The sequence below is a fragment of the Micromys minutus genome (assembly GCF_963924665.1).
Source record: "Micromys minutus genome assembly, chromosome: X".
NCBI classification, from domain to species: Eukaryota; Metazoa; Chordata; class Mammalia; order Rodentia; family Muridae; genus Micromys; species Micromys minutus.
Window position 1 is genome coordinate 55,682,143 of NC_137970.1, and position 21,142 is coordinate 55,703,284.

A 21,142-nucleotide genomic window follows, 5' to 3' on the forward strand; every position below is an offset into this window, starting at 1 on the left:
CATATCTATGTTAATTTCTTTGCAATAATTATTGTAACTAATCTATTACAATAATTAAGATATGTTAGGAGTCTGAGTGCCCAATAGCTGATGAAAGTATCAAAATGTTTTGTATGCACTCATTACAATATTTTCTGTCATGGAAAGAATGTTACCCTTCATTTGTTGCAAAATGGATGAAGTAGTATACTATCATATTAAGCAAGATAATTTAGACACAGAAAACTAAATATTTTAAGTTCTCTGCTATATGTAGCTGACAGAAATACTAATCTGAATAGAGAAGTGGTATAATTTACTACGGAAATGGATACTGGATAAACAAAATAGAGAAAAGATGGTTAACAATTATCTAGAAATAGATAGCAATAATTACTTCTAGTGTTCTGCAGCACAATGGGTTATTATTCTGCATTTATTTATTTTATGACTATTTTTATTCCCCAAAGTCTCCAAACTCACCTCTAATGTTAACAACACAGAAAATTTAATTACCTTGATTCATTTAGTAAATATTATATACATAAATTAAAAGATCAGACTAAATCCCATAAATGCAAAGTTATTGCAAATTAGTAAAATTTTTAAAGCTTAAGTATATAAAAATGTTGACTATCCCGATTTTTCATTATAAATTATGTGTCTCTGTGTGTGTATTTTCATGCTATATTTAACAAGATTTTACAATTAAGTAGTTATTTTAAAATAAAGATATAAAACTATATACATTTGTTTTCATCAACTAAGAAAACATAATACATTGTCATAGTACAAAAATTCAAAACTATACTCCACTTGAATTTTGAGATTCAATAAGCGCTAGTAGAGGCTGAGCAACTGGTGGGTGGGAGACCTGGGCTGCCAGGGAGCAGAGAGATCTCTGCTGAGTGAACATGGAAAGTGCAACCTCTGCCTTGCCCTGCCCCGCACTGTCTGATCAAGCAACCAGGAATAGAACTTTGGAACTTCTGTTCCCACCCGACAACTCTGAGGCATAGAAAAGGGCTCCACCAATCTGACACCTGGACCAGGGGAGATCCAGGGATACAGACCAGATACAAGGGAAAGGCAAGAACATATCACTGACAACAAAATGGCAAGAGGAAAGCAAAAGAGTATATCCCAAGGAAACCAAGACAACCTGGCAACACCAGAACCCAGCTCTCCCATAACAGCAAACATCGGAATTCCAAACACTCCAGAAAAGGAAGACACAGACGTGAAATCATACCTCAAGATGCTGATAGAGATACTTAAACAAGAACGGGAGGAAAAGCAAAAAGATTCAGAAGCTTTTAAAGAGGAAAAAAGAAAAACACTCAAAGAACTCAAAGAACTAGAGGAAAAAAGAACCAAAGAAATAAAGGAATGGAAGAGAGAAATTAAAACAGAGATTGGCACAATAAAGAGAACACAAAAAGAGATAACCCTAGAGGTAGAACACCTAAAAAAGAAATCAGGAATCACAGAAGCAAGCATTTCCAATAGATTACAAGAGATGGAAGAGAGAATCTCAGGGGCAGAAGACAACATTGTAAACATAGATAAAACAGCCAGAGAAGATGCAAAAAACAAAAATCTCCTAACCCAAAATGTCCAGGAAATCTAGGACACAATGAGAAGACCGAACTTAAGGATAATAGGAATAGAAGAGGGAGAAGAGTATCAACTAAGAGGCACAGCAAATATCTTCAACAAAATTATAGCAGAAAACTTCCCTACCCTCTAGAATCAGATGACCACGAGCATAAAAGAAGCCTTCAGAACTCTAAATAGGTTGGACCAGAAAAGAAATACCTCCCGACACATAATAGTAAAAACATCAAGTGCCCAAAGCAAAGAAAGAATACTAAAAGCAGTAAGGGAAAAAGGTCAGGTAACATATAAAGGCAGGCCAATCAAACTCACACCCGATTTCTCAACAGAGACTATGAAAGCTAGAAGAGCCTGGACAGACATCATGCACACCCTAAGAGAACACAAGTGCCAGCCCAAGCTGCTATACCCAGCAAAACTATCAATCACCATCGATGGAGAGATGAAGATATTTCAAGACAAATCTAAATTTACACAATATCTGACCACAAACCCAGCACTACAACGAATTATAGGTGGAAAACCCAATACAATGAGGGAAAATACAGCTTAGTAAAAACAAGAAAACACCTAAACAAGAAAACTAAAAGAAGAAAAAGACACAGACACAACTCAACCCACAAAAGCAATACTGGCAGGACACAGAAACAACTATTCCTTGATATCTATTAACATAAATGGACTCAACTCCCCAATAAAGAGACATAGGCTATCAGACTGGATACATAAACAAAATCCAGCCTTTTGCTGCATACAGGAAACTCATCTCAGAGACAATGACAGACACTATCTCAGAGTTAAAGGGTGGGAAAAAAACTTCCAAGCAAACAGCTCCAAGAAGCAAGCTGGAATGGGTATTCTAATATTGAATAAAGTAAATTTCCAACCAAAAGTTATCAAAAAAGATAAGAAAGGACACTTTTTACTCATTACCGGGGAAATCTGTCAGGAGAAACTCTCAGTCCTTAACGTATATGCTCCAAATAAAAAAGCACCCACATTCATAAAAGAAATCCTACTAAAGCTCAAAAAATACATTTCACCCCGCACAATAATAGTGGGAGACTTTAATACCCCACCCTCACCAATGGACAGATCATGGAAACAGAAACTGAACAAGGACACTGCAAAACTAGCAGAGACTTTGAACCAACTAGAATTAATAGATATATACAGAACATATTATCCTAAAGTAAAAGAATACACCTTCTTCTCAGCACCCCATGGCACCTTCTCGAAAATTGACCACATAATTGGACACAGAGCGAGCCTCAATCAATATAAGAAGATTGAAATACTCCCATGCATCCACTCAGATCACCATGGTCTACGCCTGGTCTTTAACAACAACAAAGAAAACAAAAGCCCACATACACATGGAAACTAAACAATGCTCTGTTAAACGATAGCGGGGTCAAAGAAGAAATAAAAAAAGAAGGAATTAAGAATTTTCTAGAATTCAATGAAAACAAAAACAAAACATACCCAAACCTATGGGATGCAATGAAAGCAGTACTGCAGGGAAAACTCATAGCCCTAAGTGCTTCCAAAAAGAAACTGGAGAGAGCTGACATAAGCAACCTGACAGCACAGCTAAAACCTCTAGAACAGAAGGAAGCAGATATACACAAAAAGAGTAGACGACAAGAAATAATCAAAATTAGGGCAGAAATAGACTAAATAGAATCAAAAAGAACCATTGAAAAAATCAACAAAACCAAAAGTTGGTTCTTTGAGAAAATCAAAAAGATTGATAAACCCCTAGCAAGACTAACTAGAGGGCAAAGAGAGAGTATACAAATTAACAACATCAGAAAGGAAAGTGGGGACATAACAACTGAAACTAAGGAAATTCCAGAAATCATCAGGTCCTACTACAAAAACTTATACTCCACAAAATTGGAAAATCTGGAGGAAATGGATGAATTCCTAGACAGATACAAGATCCCAAAGTTAAACCAGGACCAAGTAAACCATCTAAATAACCCTATAACACCTAAAGAAATAGAAAAAGTCATCAAAAGTCTCCCAACCAAAAAAAGCCCATGTCCAGACGGGTTCAGTGCAGAATTTTATCAGACATTTATTGGGGATATAACACCAATACTCTCCAAACTATTCCAAAAGATAGAATCAGATGGAATACTACCTAACTCATTTTTTGAGGCTACAATAACCCTCGTACCTAAACCACACAAAGACCCTACAAGGAAAGAGAACTTCAGACCAATCTCACTTATGAACATTGATGCCAAAATACTCAACAAAATCCTTGCAAACCGAATCCAAGAACACATCAAGATAATCATTCATCATGACCAAGTAGGCTTCATCCCTGGGATGCAGGGATGGTTTAATATAAGGAAATCCATCAGTGTAATCCACCATATAAACAAACTCAAAGATCAAAATCACATGGTCATCTCACTAGACCCTGAGAAAGCATTTGACAAAATACAACACCCCTTCATGTTAAAAGTCCTGGAAAGAACAGGAATCCAAGGTCCATACCTAAACATAATAAAAGCAATATACAGCAAACCAACAGCCAACATCAAACTTAATGGCGAGAAACTTGAAGCAATCCCACTAAAATCAGGGACTCGACAAGATTGCCCACTCTCCCCCTACCTATTCAACATAGTACTGGAAGTCCAGGCTGGAGCAATTAGACAGCAAAAGGAGATCAAGGGGATACAAATCGGAAAGGAAAAGATAAAAACATCACTCTTTGCCTATCACATGATAGTGTACTTGAGTGACCCCAAAAATTCCACCAGAGAACTCCTACAGCTGATAAACAAGTTCAGCAAATGGCTAGATACAAAATTAACTCGAACAAATCAGTAGCCTTCCTGTACTCAAAGGACAAACATGTGGAGAAAGAAATTAGGGAAAATGTACCCTTCACAATCGTCACAAAAACTATGAAATACCTTGGTGTGACTCTAACTAAGCAAGTGAAGGACCTGTATGACAAGAACTTCAAACCTCTAAAGAAAGAAATTGAAGAGGATCTCAGAAAATGGAAAGATCTCCCATGCTCATGGATTGGAAAGATCAACATCTTAAAAATGGCCATCCTACCAAAAGCAATCTACAGATTTAATACAATCCCCATCAAAATTCCAACCCAGTTCTTCATGGAACTGGAAAGATCGATGTGCAATTTCATATGGAATAACAAAAGACCTAGAATAGCTAAATCCATCCTCAACAACAAAAAAACATCTGCGGGAATCACTATCCCTGACCTCAAGCTATATTACAAGGCAATTGTGCTGAAAACTGCATTGTACTGGTACAGAAATAGGCATGTGGATCCATGGAATAGAATAGAAGATCCAGAAATGAGCCCTCATGTATATGGTCACCTGATTTTTGACAAAGGAGCAGTAAACATTCAATGGAAAAAGGACAGCCTATTCAACAAATGGTGCTGGTCCAACTGGCACTCAGCATGCAAAAGAGTGAAAATAGACCCTTTCTTATCTCCTTGTACAAAGCTCAAGGGTAAGTGGATCAAAGATCTCCACATTAAACCAGATACACTGAAACTATTAGATGAGAAAGTAGAGAAAACGTTAGAACACATAGGCACAGGAGAAAATGTCCTGAACAAAACACCAATGGCTCAAGCTCTAAGGTCAAATATTAACAAATGGGACTTAATGAGATTGCAAAGTGTCTGTAAGGCTAAGGACATTGTCAAGAAAACAAAACGGCAGCCAACGGAATGGGAGAAGATCTTTACCAACTCTACATGAGATAAAGGCCTAATATCCAAGGTATACAAAGAACTCAAAAAGCTAGACACCAGAGAATCAAAAAACCCTATTAAAAAATGGGGTATAGAGCTAAACAAAACATTCTCAGTTGAGGAACACTGAATGGCCAAGAAACATCTGAGGAAGTGCTGGACATCCTTAGCCATCAGGGATATGCAAATCAAAACAACCCTGAGATTCCACCTCACACCAGTCAGATTGGCCAAGATCCAAATATCAGATGACAGCAGATGCTGGTGAGGTTGTGGAGAAAGAGGAACACTTCTCTACTGTTGGTGGGGTTGCAAACTAATACAACCACTCTAGAAATCAGTCTGGCGATACCTCAGAAAATTGGATATAGTTCTACCTGAAGACCCAGCTATTCCACTTCTGGGCATATACCCCAGAGACACTTTAATACACAACAAAGATATATGAACACCACAATGTTCATAGCGGCTCTATTTATAATAGCCAGAAGCTGGAAAGAACCCAGATGTCCTTCAGAAGATGAATGGATACAAAAATTGTGTTACATTTACACAATGGAATACTACTCAGCCACCAGAAACAATGACTTAACCAAATTCTTAAGAAAATGGCTGCATCTAGAGAATATCATCCTGAGTGAGATAACCGAGTCACAAAAGAACAGACATAATATGCAGTCACTGATATTGGGATGCTAACCCCAGAGGCTTGCACTCCCCCTGAAAAAACTCACAGACTGTATGAAGTCCAAGAAATAAAGAAAACAAATAAAATATATTTACAAAACAAGAAGACTTTGACAATTTCCATGTTGTGTTTTGTTTTGCATGTATTTTATGCTCATTGTAACTATTAGGTTTTCAATGCATACTGTCAAGCCCTTGAAAAAATTAAGTACTGACTAAAAATATATTCACATAGTTTTATGTAAAAATTATTTTAATATCTGAAAAAACAGTACTGTCAAAAATGTATAATTTTAAGCAAAATATTTTTAAAATCTGTACATTTATCTTTGTTTTGTAAAATAAAGTCGTTCAAAAAAAGATTCAATAAAAAATGATATTATTTCATACATTGAATCATTGAAAATGGTAAAGGATTTATTTTTTCAGCCCATAATAAATATTCTCCTTATTCATGACCTCAGATACTGAACTTCCATTATGTCATTCATTACTCTAAGATGAAAAGCGACCAAATGTTAAAATAAATTTCTTTTTTCTGGAAAATGTTTACAGAAACAATATTTAACAACCATCCCTCACTTTAAAAACAAACATTTACCATGACCTAGTTCAATAAAGAGCAGAAGGTGTATAGCAACCAAAAGCTTTTAAATACCAATACTTCTGCTTGTGATTTGTTGATCTTTGTTTATCTTCACCGTGGTACAGACTATATTTTAATGTGTACTCCATTAGCATTATGTACAAACATAAAAAAAAAAACCTCTAATAGTTTTTAGACAATTACTGTCTCTGGGAGCTGTTAGAAGGTAGTTTTATTTTAATTTGCACAGAGTGAAATTGCTTTTAAAGTTAATGTGCACACAGGATCATGATGACCTCAGGTAACTAGTTTGGTAGATTAAGGAAGAAATGTTCTTTCGTTTTTATTTTGCATAGGGATGCATATAGCTATGAATCTGATTCAACTAGAAAATATGTGATGAATTTCTATATGACATAGAAGAAGGAAATGTAACTTCCTGGCTTAAAATTAAATCTGATTAAATTAGTAGCCATATTATTACAAACAGGATAAATGTCAAGAATTCATTACTTTGTTTCTAACATAGTTTATCACAAATCTGCCCTATGACACATAATAACTTGCACTGTTTTGCAGAGAATTTGATAAGCAAGTTCAACAGTGTAGGTGAGTGACAATGTGAGTCGCATGATAATGACTCCCTAGGGAAATCAGCTTTTTGGACACAGACATATATGGAAAATATTCAAAAGTTTACTATTTTTAACCAGTTAACATACAAGATTCTCTTCAAGCAGATAAGTAGATCTGTGGAAATAGTGCAACTGAAACATTTATTGACTTTTGTTGAGTAAAGAAAAATATATCTAGTGTCTTGTGTGCCCAAAGATATGATTTACTATATAAACCAGAACTCTTAGTATGAGTTTTATAATACTACACCTTGTGCTAAGTAGAACATTAAAATAATATACCAAATTAAATTTGAAAAAAAAAATTCTTTAGAAATATAGAATAATCAATTAGAAAGCCCATAAATTGTTTTATATATGTATTTTAGTATGAACATGAATGGTACCACTTAAATTCTTGCAAAATATAAATGAAACAAGATATATTAGCTTGTCAACATAATTCATTTATTAACCTTTCCATCTTCTAGTTTTCTCAAAGATGACACATTAATTCTAAACACTGAAATTTGCTAGACAATTAATTATTTACTAATATATAGAAAATATTTATACTAGAATAATGTAGAGAGTTTTTAAAATAAATTAAAATTTGATGCTTCTCAAATGTCATAAATGATCCTTTCAATACCTTTGCTACAGAGATCTGGCAACCTGCCACACTGGCATAGTGATATAGCAACTCACACAACCTAACTTTTCCTCACAAGTTGTCCTTGTGTGTTAGCTTTGTTAAACAATTCTTTTCCCTAAGATCTAAGATTTACAACTAATATATTTACTTATCACAATTGCATATATGCTTTACTTGAGGCATATATGTGAAGAAGTGTTACATGTTTTTTTAAGACTATGTTAAAGAACAGAGCCACAATTTATTCTACATAAAAACCTGATATGGTAGAGATAATCATATATGACTTTTGCAATTAAGAACTTCATTACACTTGTCAAACACTACACTTTGCTTTTAATAATATAATCACATATCCCTTTGTGCATATTGAAAGTATGACTCAGAGAATATCCTAGTCACAAATAAAAATTAGGCTTTACTTTCAAATACTCATTGTCCACATCACTGAATCTTCATCACTTACTTTGTATTCAGGATGAAAATAAACATTCTTAGACAGTTCTTATCACATATAATAACTTGTAATATCATTAGCAGTCAAAGTAGTATTTTCTTTCATATTCTGGTTTGCTACATACTTTTAACATCATCAATTTTACTATTTCTTTCTACTTCACATTACATATTAAAATAAGAAACAAAAAGTAATGCAATAGGAAAATTATTAATGAGGTATAAATAAAAAAAAGACTAGAACTGATTCCATCAAGATATTAGCAAGATATAAACAATGTAAAATAAAATAAGGTATTTCAACCTTCTCCAATATTCAGTGAGCTCTTCTTTAGAAGTTATTCATGGCAAGCTCAAAGTAGAATAGTAAATTATATAATGGACATATGAAGCATTTCTTTTCACTATTATAATTTTAAATGATTAAATAATGTTATGATTTATTCTTGAATACATCAAATTTTATTTAAAATCTTCCAAATAAAGATATTCATATTTCCCTGAATTGAGAGCATAACAGAAATTTCAGAAAAAATATACAATTAAAAGTTAGTAACTGTTATCAGATGACTCATTATTATTGATATTATTAGAAGATATTACTTGTGCTTGAAGTAAATCTATATGAAATGGAAATCTATATGATCTCCGAAAAGCGATATAGAAAAAATACACATGAAACATTAGGTACAAACCATAATAACCATAAAGCTTCAGAACACTAGTTCAACAGAAATATTTACACATATATGTATATATACATATATACATATATACATATGTATATAAACACACACATAGATGTGTGTATGTGTGTGTGTGCGTGTGTGTGAGTGTGTGTGTGTGTGTGTGTGTTTGTGTGTGTCTATTATTTTTCTGTGTAGTCATCTAGGACTGTGATTCTCAGTTTTCTATTTATTATTATTATTTTTTTTGTTTAAAGTGATTTTTCTTCTTTGATCATTATATTCCAATCTGTAACCCTGTTGTCAGGACAAATTAATTTCTAGGAAACCCTACTGTGCCTCAGAAAGTATCTAGGAAATAAAGGCTTAATGGAAACCCTATACAACCATCTTTATATAATTTTATTTAGGTGAAGCAAAAAGAATACTTTGAAGGATTAAAAATATATGAATCAAGAAAGTCAGTATGCTTAGATTTCATGAATTAGCATTCAAAGTAATATATTATATGCACTAAATTTATATGAGAAGGACTTTTTATCATTTTATATATCTTGTTAATTCTCATTGTATGAATATGAAACACTTATTTAATTGCCCTCTTGCTCAATTTATTCAATTGATGAGAGAGGAATTATAAAAACATAATATAAAATTAATTATATATTCACTTAATTTTAGCTAAAATTTAGAGTATATTACCTATTAGTTGGTATTTACAATTGAATATTATTTGTGATTATACATCTTATTTATTTATTTGGTAAGTGTATTGTGTGTTCATAATTTAGGATAATACTGAAGAACATACTTATCAGATTTTCTTTTTTTTTTCACCAAGCAGAGGCAGCAGAATAATCTGCTTTATATTCCATAATGCATCATCAGAGAAAAACACAGAGAGACATAACTTTAGGAAACGTTCTGCTTCACAAAGTTTTCTCTGATACTCACCAACTAGATTATCTAACTTTCCTGGTATTGAGAATTTTTTTGATGGCTACCCCTAGTTACCAGTCCCTCTTTACAACACACATAGTGTTGATTTTGTCTTCCTTCTTCTTGAGCTTCATATGGTCTGTGAGTTGTGTTGTGGGTATTCCGAGCTTCTTTTTGGTTATTATTAACTTACAGTTAGTATATAGCATGTGTAATTCTTTTGTGACTGGTTTACCTCACTATGGATGATATTTTCTAGACAGTGCAATTTACCTGTGCAGTTGATGAAGTTATTGTTTTTAATAGCTGAGTAGTACACTATTATGTAAATGTACCACATTTTCTGTATTTCTTCCTCTGTTGAGAGAATTCTGGGTTATTTCCAGGTTCTGGTTCTTAAAAAAAGAATGGCTGCTATAAACATAGTGGAGAATGTATCTGTGTTATATTTTAGAACATATTTCAGAGTATGCCCAGGTGTGGTATAGCTGAGTCCTCAGGTAGCGTTATGTTCAATTTTCTGAAGTACAGCCAGACTGATTTCCAAAGTGGTTGTATCTACTTGAAATTCCACCAGCCAGGAAGTGTTCCTCTTTCTCCACATTCTCACCAGCATCTTCTGTCCCCCAAGTTTGTGTCTTTAGTCATTCTCTTGGGTATGAGGTGGAATCTCAGGGTCATTTTGATTTGTATTTCTCTGATGAATAAGACTGGCAAACATTTCTTTAGGTGCTTCTCAGCCATTCAGTATTCCTCAGTTGAAAATTCTTTGTACCCCATTTTTTGATATTTTCTATATTTACATTGAAGATGTTATGCCCTTACCCTTCTCCACTGTTGATGGGGTTGCAAACTAATACAACCACTCTTTTATTGTTGAGAATTGTTTTCGCTATTCTGGGATTTTTGCCTTTCCAGATGTATTTGAGAATTGCTTTTTCCATGTTTTTTAAGAATTGTGTTGGAATTTTAATGGGGATTACATTAAATCTGTAGATCACCTTTGGTATGATGACCATTTTTACTATATTAATTCTGCCAATTCATTAGCATGGGAGGTCTCCCCATTTTCTGAGATCTTCCATTTCTTGCTTGAGATTCTTGAAGTTATTGTCATAAAGATATTTCGCTTGTTTGGTGTTTCCTCAAGATATCTTATATTATTTGTGGCTATTGTGAAGGAAGTAGTTTCCCTAATTTATTTTTCAAAGTAGTTTCCCTAATTTATTTTTCAGATTGTTTATCAGGCTACTGATTTATTTGAGCTAATTTTATATCCAGCAACTTTGCTGAAGTTGTTATCTGTAGAAGTTATCTGGTAGAATTTTGGGGGTCACTTATGTATACTATCTTATCATTTACAAAGACCAATACCTTGACTTTTTTTGCAAATATATATATCCCCTTGATATCCTTTTACTGTCTTATTTCTCTGGCTAAAACTTGGAGTACTAATTTGAATAAATAGGGGAAGAATGAGCAGCCTTGTCTTGTACCTGATTTTAGTGGGATTGATTCAAGTATCCTTCCATTTAATTTGACATTAGATGTTGGTTTGCAATAAATTGCTTTTATTGTGTTTAGATATGGGCATTGAATCCCTGATCTCTCCAATAATTTTAACATGAAGAGGTGTTGTCTTTTGTCAAATGATCTTTAAGCATGCAAGGAGATGATAGTATTATTTTTCTTTTGAGTTTAATTATATAGTAAATTACATTATTAGATTTTCATTTACTAAATCAACCTTGTATCCCTGCAATAAAGCCAACTTGATTGTGTTACATGATGGTTTTGATGAGTTCTTTGATTTGATTTGCAAGAATTTTATTGAATATTTTGCACCAATATTAATAACTGAAATTGGTATGAAATTCTTTTTTGGGGAGGGTTCCTTGTGTGGTTCATGTATCAGAATAATTGTGACTTCATAGAATGAAACAGGTAGTCTTCCTTCTATTTCTATTTTATGGAATAGTTTGAGGAATATTGGCATTAGGTCTTTTTTGAAGGTCTCATAGAATTTTTCACTAAAGTCATTTGGCCCTGAGATTTTTTTGGTTGAGACTTTGTTAATGACTTCTATTTCCCCATGGCATCTGGGCCTGTTTCGATAGTTTACTTGCTCTAAATTTAACTTTGGTATGTGGTATCTGGCTAGAAAATCTTCCATTTGATCTATGTTTCTAGTTTTGTTGAGTATAGGCTTTTGTAAACTCATGTGACAGTACATGTTGACAATATTTTGGAGAAAGAGGGACACTCCTCCATTGATGGTGGGGTTGTAAGCTGGTACAACCACTCTGGAAATCAGTCTGGAGGTTCCTCAGAAAATTGGACATAGATCTACCTGAAGACCCAGTTATTCCACTCTCAGGGACATAACCAATAGTTATATCCCACTCTCAGGGATATGACTATGCCACAGAGGCATGTATTCCACTGGATTAATAGTGACCTTATTTATGATAGCCAGAAGCTGGAAACAACCCAGATTTTCCACAAAAGAAAATGGATACAGAAAATGTGGTTTATTTACACAATGAAATACTACTCAGCTATTAAGAACTAGGACATCATGATTTTTTTTTCAGGCAACTGGATCAAACTAGAAAATATCATCCTAAGTGAGGTAATTCAGACACAAAATGACATGCATTGCGTGAACTCACTAATAAGGGGATTTTGCCAAAAAACTACAGAATACCCAGCATACAGATCTCAAGAAAGTTAACAAAGCAAAGGGCCCAAGTGAGGAACCCTCAATCCCACTTGAAAGGAAGAAGAAAGCAATTATAGGGGTGTGGGAAGGACTTGGGTTGGAAAGTGGGCTGGGAGGGGAAGACGGAAACATGATCAGGTATGGGTGGGGCAGGACTGAAACACTGAGGGCCAGCAGAAAGAATGGAAAGAGGTACCCTCGGGAGATAGGAGATAAGGGGTGGCTCTAGAAGTTACCAGAGGCCTGGGAGGTAAGTGTCTTTCAGATGTATATAGGAGGGACCTTAGATTAAATGTCCTACAATAGATGAAGGGTAATTGTAGAGTCCTCCAGTGGAAGACAGGACATCAAGTTGTAATGGGGTTGCTATTGCACAGTGAAAGACTCTGAGTCAGATTTGTTTCAGTCTGAAAGAACTGCACAGTCAAAAGTGGAGAAGAACCTGAATGAAAGGAGGTCCAGTGACAGGCCCAATTGGAATCCATCTCAAGAGGGGCCCCCAAGGGCTGACACTATTACTAATATTATGGTGTGCTGACAAATAGAATCCTATCATGAATGCCCTCTGAAAGGCCCAACAAGCAGCTGTAAGAGTCAGATGCAGACATTTACAAGCAACCAATGAACAGAATCTGATGACTCTGTGGTTGAATTAGGGAAAAGTTGGGAGAACCAGAGGAGGAAGGCGGCCCTATAGCAAGACTAGCAGCCTCAACAAATCTGGATCTGTGAGATTGCTCAGACACTGAGCCACCAACCAGGCAGCATGCACAAGTGTATATGAGGCCCTCATCATATGGATAGATAGATGGATGGATAGATAGATAGATAGATAGATAGATAGATAGATAGATAGATAGATAGATAGATAGAGATAGATATAGCAGAGGACTGTCAGGTCTTTACTCAGTGAGAGAAGATGCATGTAATGCTCAAGAGACTTGAGACCCCAGGGAGTGAAATGTCTGGTGGGTTGGGAAGGGGGCATTGAGGGAATAAGACATTCTCTTTTAGACATTGGGGTTGGAGACAGAATATGGAATGTGGAATAGTCAGAGGCTGGGCTGGGGGCGGCTGGGGGAGAGAATAAAGCCTCAACTGTTAAAAACAAAAAAAAAAAAAAAGACTAAAGAATAAATAAAGCCCTCAGACACAGGCAGAGCCAACACAGTCATCAGGAATAGCATCCTGCCTGCAGAGACCTGATCAACCAGAGGAGACACAGGAGTTCTCTCTCCCTCTTGAGCCCACACGTGGGCCCACACTTTCTCTTCACTATTTGGGGAGAGACCTCCTGAAACTCTCAGGGTACAGGGATCACAGTGCAGTTTGGGATCAGAGTAGTCCAGCCTCCATCTGCGTCCAGAGCAATAGGCAGAGCCTGCTCACAGACATCAGAACTAGTGGCCTGCCCACAGAGAGCTGAGCACCCAGAGGAGACAAAGGAGCACTCTCCCTCCTGAGCCCATGGGTGAGCTCACATTCTCTCTCCACTGACTACCTGAAAGCAAATATGGAACTCTCAGGATGCAGGTATCACCATACTGCTTGAGGTCTGTACCCTTCGGGCCTCCATCTGTATCCAAAGCTAAAGGAGGTCCATCACATCAGAATTCACAGACTGCCCACAGAGAGCTGAACGCCCAGGAAAAGTCTCCCTCTGGAGCCCACAGCCCACAGATGCACAGGAGAGAAAATCTTCATTCATAGCAAACAAGATCAACTAACAACAAAGATAAGAAGGGGGCAATAGGCAAGCACAGATATGTAGCAACATAAACCAAGACAACCTGGCAACATCAGAACCCAGATCTCCCACCACAAGTAGTGTATATTCCAACACAACAGAAAAACAGTAAATCAATCTTCAGACTTGAGCTAGTTTGAAGGCCCAGAAGAACTCTTTGAATGAAGGGGTGACCAGGTTCCCCTGAGGAAGGATCTTGATAAGACACCTAAAAGTTTTGCTGTTACCCTTTCTCCAGTTCTTCCCCAGAGGAGCCTAAGGCCTTTTACAAGGGTTAATTATACACTGGGAGAAAGTTAATTATCAGACTTTCCAGGGTCTTTTGGATACTGGTTCTGAAATGATGCTGATCTCAGGCAATCCCATGAAACATTGTGGCCCTCCAGTTAAGGTAGACGCTTATGGAAGACAGGTGATTAATGGAGTTTTTACTCATGTCTGATTCACAGTAAGTCCAGTAAGTACCCCAAAACAGCCTCTGATCATTTTCCCAGTTCCAGAATATATAATTGGGATGGATATACTTAGAAATTGGCAGAATTCTCACATGGTTCCCTGACCTATGGAGTGAGGGCTATTATGGTTGGAAAGGCTAAATGGAAGCCTTTAGAGTTGTTTCTGCCAAAGAAACTAGTGAATTGAAAACAGTATCATATTTCTGGAGGAATTGGGTAAAACACTACCACCAAGGACTTAGAAGATGCAGGGGTTGTAGTTCCCAACACATTCCCCCTTTAAATCTTCTATCTGGCCAGTGCAGAAGACAGATGTATCATGAAGCTTGGCATTTGACTATTGAAAACTGAATCAGGTAGTAACTCTGATTGCAGCTGCAGTACCAGATGTAGTTTTGTCATTTGAGCAAATTAACATCTTCTGGTTTCTGATATGCAGCTATTGATCGAGCAAATGCTTTCTTCTCACTACCTGTCCGTAAGGACCACCAGAAGCAATTTGCTTTCTGTTGGCAAGGCCAGCAGTATACCTTTATAGTTTTGCATCAAAGATATATTAACCCTCTTGCTTTGTGTCATAACTTAGAAGGGATCTAGATTGTTTTTATCCCCTACAAAATATCACATTGGTGTACTGTATTGATGACATTATGCTGATTGAACCATGTGAGCAGGAAGTAGCAACCACTTTAGTCTCATTGGTAAAATATGTGTATCAGTGGATAGTAAACAAATCCAACCAAAATTCAAGGACCATCTACATCAGTGAAATTCTTAGGAGTCCAGTGGTGGAAGCCATGGAGAGATATGAATTCTAAGTGAAAGATAAGTTATTGCACCAAGCCCCTCCCACCACCTAGAAAGAAAGAGAATGTTTGTGGGTCAATTTGGATTCTAGAGACAGCACATCTCTCACATGGGAGTATTACTCAGGACTATTTACCAAGTGACTCTGAAAGCTGCTATCTTTGTGTGGGACTTGGAAGAGGAGATTGCTCTTCAGCAAGGCTGGTCTACCACTTAGACCATATGATCCAGCAGACCTTATGGTTCTAAAGGTAGCAGATAGGGATGCTGCTTAGAGCCTTTGGCAGGCTGCTGTAGGTGAATTACAGAAGAGATATTTGGGATTTTGGAGCAGAGCTCCACTATCATCTACAGACAACTATTCTCCCTTTGAAAAACAGCTCTTGGCCTCCTATTGGGCCTTAGTGGAAATTGAATGTTTGACAATAAGACATCAAGTTACCATGCAGCCTGAATTGCCCATCATGAGCTGGGCATTATCAGAAACTTCAAGTCTTAAAGTAGAACATACACAGCAGCAGCCTATTATCAAATGGAAGTGGTATATACATGATTGGTCCTAAGAAGGTCCTGAAGACACAATCAATTTACATGAAGAAGTTGCTCAAGGGCCTATGGTTTCTACTCCTGTTACAATGCCAACTGCTGCCAGGCATGCACCTATAGCTTCATGGGGTGTTCCCTGTGATGGGCTGACTGAAGAAGAGAAGACTAGGACCTGGTTTACTGATGGCTCTGCATGTTATGGAGGCACCATTCAGAAGTGGACAGCTGCAGCATTACAACTCCTTTCCAGGACAACCCTGAAAGACAAAGGTAAAGGAAAATCTTCACAGTGAGCAGAACTTCAGACTATGGTATTACAGATTGTTTAGAAAACGAAATGGCCAGAAGATATATGATTGTTCACTGACTCATGTCTGGGCTATGGATGGTCAGGGATTAGGAAAGATCACAATTGAAAATACTCATGAGAAAGACATCTGGGGAAGAAGTATGTGGATACATCTCTCCAAATGTTCAAAGGATGTGAAAATATTTGTGTTCCATGTAAATGCTCACCAAAAGGTGACTTTACCTGAGAATAATTTCAATAATTAAGTGCATAAGATGTCCTGTTCTGTGCACAGTCAGCCTTTTCCTTGAGCCATTCTCCTCATTGCTTAGTGGGCACATGAACAAAGTGGACATGGTGGCTGAGATAGAAGTAATGTTTGGGCTCAACAACACAAACTTTCACTCCAAGGCTTACCTAGCTACAGCTGCTACTGAGTGCCAGATATGCCAACAGCAGAGAACAGCACTGAGCTCCAGATATGGCACCATTTCTTGAGGTGACCAGCCAGCAACCTGGTGGCAGATTGACTACATTGGCCCTATTCTTCCATGGAAAGGACATTTTGTTCTTACTGAAGTAGATACTTATTCAAGTTATATATTTGCCGTTTTTACATGTAATGCTTCTATGAAAGCCACCATCTGTGGACTTACAGAATACTTTATTCATTGTCATGAAATTCCACACAGTACTACCATGTCCAGAGACTAAAGTCAATGCAAAACTACAAAAGCCTAATCCAAGCAAGATGACAGAAGACCAGGAACCATCAGGAATGAAGGTATGAGTCACTCCTCCAGAAAAAGAGCCAAGACCTGCTGATGTGCTTGCGGAGTGTAGAGGAAATACAGAATGGGTAGTAGAGGAAGGTAGATAAATCTGGTTAAAGCCATATAACCAGTTGCATAATAATTATAAAGTAATATAAATGCTTCCATTTTATTTTGCTAAGAACACATTTGTCTTTCTTTCAATTTCTTTAACATCAATTTAAGTTGAAATACTAGAAGAATGGTTCCAAGGAACATTGATCCATTGTAAATTTACAAGTGCATTTGCAATTATATGGAGAATAGTTATATCATGTTAGGCAGGCGTATTTATGATCTTGTTATTGTTTAATGTGGACATAAGATTTACTTGTGTCAAGTTGACAATGGTTGGATTGTAGTGGTTATTCCTGGTTGTCAGCCTGACTATGTCTGCAATGAATTACAATATAGAATTGGAAGGTTCAACTGTGATCCTGATCTTGAGGCTGGGAGATACAAGTTTCTAACCTGATCTTGGAATGGAGATCTTGAGGTATAGTGACTATTAAACCAAGGAGAATAAAGAAAGGAGATCTCTGAGCTCAATGTCATCTGGGACAAAACAAGTTCCAGATCCAGGCATGGTGCTATGTACTTTTAATCTGGGCCATACTTTCTGCTGGAGACCTACATAAGGATATTGGAAGAAGGAAGATATACTCTTCTTCACCTGCTTGTCTTATGGGACTGAACAACTGCTAGATTATTGGGCTTTTGATTCATAGCTGCTGCTGACCATTGTTTGGAAGTTGGACTACAGATTATAAGTCATCAACAAGTTTCCTTAATATATGTAGACTACCCATAAGTTCTGTGACTCTAGAAATCCCTGACTAATACAGATGAAATAAGCACTCTCCTTATGAAATACATCAACAAACTTGATCAAACAGAAGAAAAATGTTAATATTGAAATATAATGAAGGTGTAATGAAACATTCTGCAGAATTCTGAAGAACAAATTGAACAGTATATGAAAACCAGGGGGAAAGATTAAGAAAAAGTACCAAAAATTTAATTAAAGAATACCACCACAAGTCCCAAATAGCCGAAATGAAATTTCAGACTCAGAAAACAACAAGACATCATCTGGGATGGTATTAATTACATTTGTTGTTGCAGTGTTCAAACACCTGGCAATGATAACTTTAAGAAAAAAAAAGGTGTTTATTTTATGTTCTTGGGGGGTTACAGTTTGAATGTACTGTCATGCCCCCATAGCATGAATCCTACAAGGGAATTAAATAAATATCATGGGATCTACACTCCGGAAACAGAGAGAGGTGGATTCTGATGCTTTCCTTAACACATTGACTTCCAGTTCTGTAAATTTTCTACAAATTGTCACAATTTTATTATTTTCTCTTTATTGATTGTGTCTAGAACTGAACTAAGGGTCCCATAAGTACTAAGAAGACACACTGCTAGTGAGTCAAAACATGAGCTACATGATTTAGTTTTCAATTATTGTATAAAACTATACTTTGTGAATGTACTATATATTATTTTTTTCATTTGTTGATGAATATCTAGATTGGCTCCATTTCTTAGATATTATGTACAGTGCAACAATAAATTAAGATACATTAGAATCTAAGTGGACATTGACTTAGAACCTTTGAGGTATTTACAAAAAGAGTATAACTGGGTCTTATGGTAGTCATAACTTTTGGTGTCTTTTCCAAAATTCTCTATACTGATTTTGACACTGTACCAGGTTACCTTTGCACTTGCAGTGAACACGAGTGCTCTTTTTCAGTGCCCTCATTGATACTTATTCTTTTTCCATCTTATTTTTTCAGAACATATCAATTTTAAATATCTTTATCCTTCACATTGTAAAGATTTTCTTCTGTTTTTACAATACACAAGTTTTCGAGGACCATGTCTAATGACACCTGTGTAAATTTACATAATTTTTGTTTTATTAGTAACATTAGGAACATTTTTTCAAGTTTTGTTTTTCTTTGGGTTTTGTACTTTCTTTATTGTGATCTTTAAGTTTCATTTTTCTACATAATTGTTAACCTAAGTAATTTTAATTTTGAATTTATACTTAACATCATTTTCCATATTTCCTACTTTCAGTCCCTCAAATACACAACAGTGCTCTAAAATTGTTTTTACATGTATAAATATGTCTGTACATATGTCTGAATATATTAATACAAGCTTTTAAACTGGCATCATGTACTCCCAGGAACATGAGTTCAGAGCTAACCACTCGATATTGGATAACCAACTGGGAAACTCTTACCTGAGAGAGATTATTTCTTCTACTTTGAGCATTTTTTGGTTGTCTATAATTATTTGTCTAGTGTTGGGGCCATCTGAGATTTTCCATTCTATGTGCCGTGTCTACTGATGATGTCATTATTCAGTTCTTATCTAGGTAGCCATATTGTTGAGCCTTTCTGGCTATAGCTTCATTGATATTCCCTGAAGACACAATCTCACAACAGAATTGCTGTTCCAATGACTTTTACAGCCATTCCACTGTCTGTTATACAATATTTCCTTCGCCTTATGTGCAATAGTTAGCTGTAGACCTTGTATTTCCTCCCATTTTTGTTCTCCCTTCTATGAAGGACTGAGGCATCCACATTCTGTTCTTCCTTCTTTTTGAGCTTCATAAGTTCTGTGGATGGTTTCTTTGGTATTTAGCATGGGGGGAGCAACTAGTATCTGCTTATAAGTGAGTACATACCATGAGTTTTCTTCTGTGACTGGGTTACCTCACTCAGTATGATAGCTTCAAGTTCTATCCCTTTGCCTAGGAATTTTATGAACTCATTGTTTTTAATAGCTGAGTAGTACTCCATTGTGTATATGTACTACAATTTCTGAATCCATTCCTCTGTTGAAGGACATCTGGGTTCTTTCCAGCTTTTGATTATTACAAATAAGGCTGCTATGGACATTGTTGAACATGTGTCCATGTTAGATATTGGAACTACTTTTGGGTATATGCTCAGGAGTGTTATAGCTGGGTCCTCAGGTAGCACTATGTCCAATTTTCTGAGGAACCTCCAGACTGATTTCCAGAGTGGTTGTACCAGTTTACAACCCCACCAACAGTGGAGGAGTGCTCCTCTTTCTTCACATCCTTGCCAGCATCTGCTGTCACTTGAGTTTTTGATCCTCGAAATTCTGACAGGTGTGAGGTGCAATCTTAGGGTTGTTTCTATTTGAATTTCCCTGATGACTAGGGATATTGAGCATTTCTTTAGGCGCTTCTCAGCCATTTGGCATTCCTCTATTGAGAAGTCTCTGTGTAGCTCTGAATCCCACTTTTAATAGGATTCTTTGATTCTCTAGGTATAGCTTCTTGAATTCCTTGTATATATTGGATTTGAAGTTCTTATCATACAGATCTTTTACTTGCTTGGTTAGGGTCACACCAAGATATTTTATATTCTTTGTGACTACTGTGAATGGTGTCTATTCCCTAATTTATTTCTCAGCCAGATTATCCTTTGGGTAAAAGAAGGCTACTGATTTGTTTGAGTTCATTTTATATACATCCACATTGCTAAAGTTTTTGTTTTGTTGTTGTTTTGTTTTGTTTTTAGTTTTTTTTTTTTTTTTAATCAGCTGTAGGAGTCCTCTTGTGGAATTTTTCAGGTCACTTAATTATACTGTCATATCATCTGCAAACAGTGATATTTTGATTTCTTCATTTCCAATTTGTTTATCTTTGACTTCCTATTGCTGTCTGATTGCTCTGCCTTGTACTTCCAGTACTATATTGAATATGTACGGGGAGAATGGGCAGCATTGTC